Source organism: Thalassophryne amazonica, chromosome 2 (genome assembly GCF_902500255.1).
Source record: "Thalassophryne amazonica chromosome 2, fThaAma1.1, whole genome shotgun sequence".
In the NCBI taxonomy this organism is placed as follows: domain Eukaryota; kingdom Metazoa; phylum Chordata; class Actinopteri; order Batrachoidiformes; family Batrachoididae; genus Thalassophryne; species Thalassophryne amazonica.
The window spans coordinates 70722548-70722994 of NC_047104.1; positions in this window are offsets into that span (position 1 = coordinate 70722548).

Here is a 447-nt window from a genome sequence, read left to right on the forward strand (position 1 = left end):
CAGTCTCCAGACCTGAACTCAATAAAAAAAATCTTTGGAGGGAGCTGAAACTCCAAACCTGAAAGATCTAGAGAAGATCTGTATGGAGGAGTGGACCAAAATCCCTGCTGCAGTGTGTGCAAACCTGGTGAAAAACTACAGGAAACGTTTGACCTCTGTAATTGCAAACAAAAGGCTACTGTACCAAATATTAACATTGATTTTCACTGGTGTTCAAATACTTATTTGCAGCAGTAACATACAAATAAATTATTTTAAAAAATCATACATTGTGATTTCCAGATTTTTTTTTTTTTTTTTTTTTTAGATTATGTCTCTCACAGTGGGCCTGCACCTAAGATGAAAATTTCAGACCCCTCCATGATTTTTAAGTGGGAGAACTTGCAAAATCGCAGGGTGTTCAAATACTTATTTTCCTCACTGTATATAGCGCTTTTCCATCTGCAT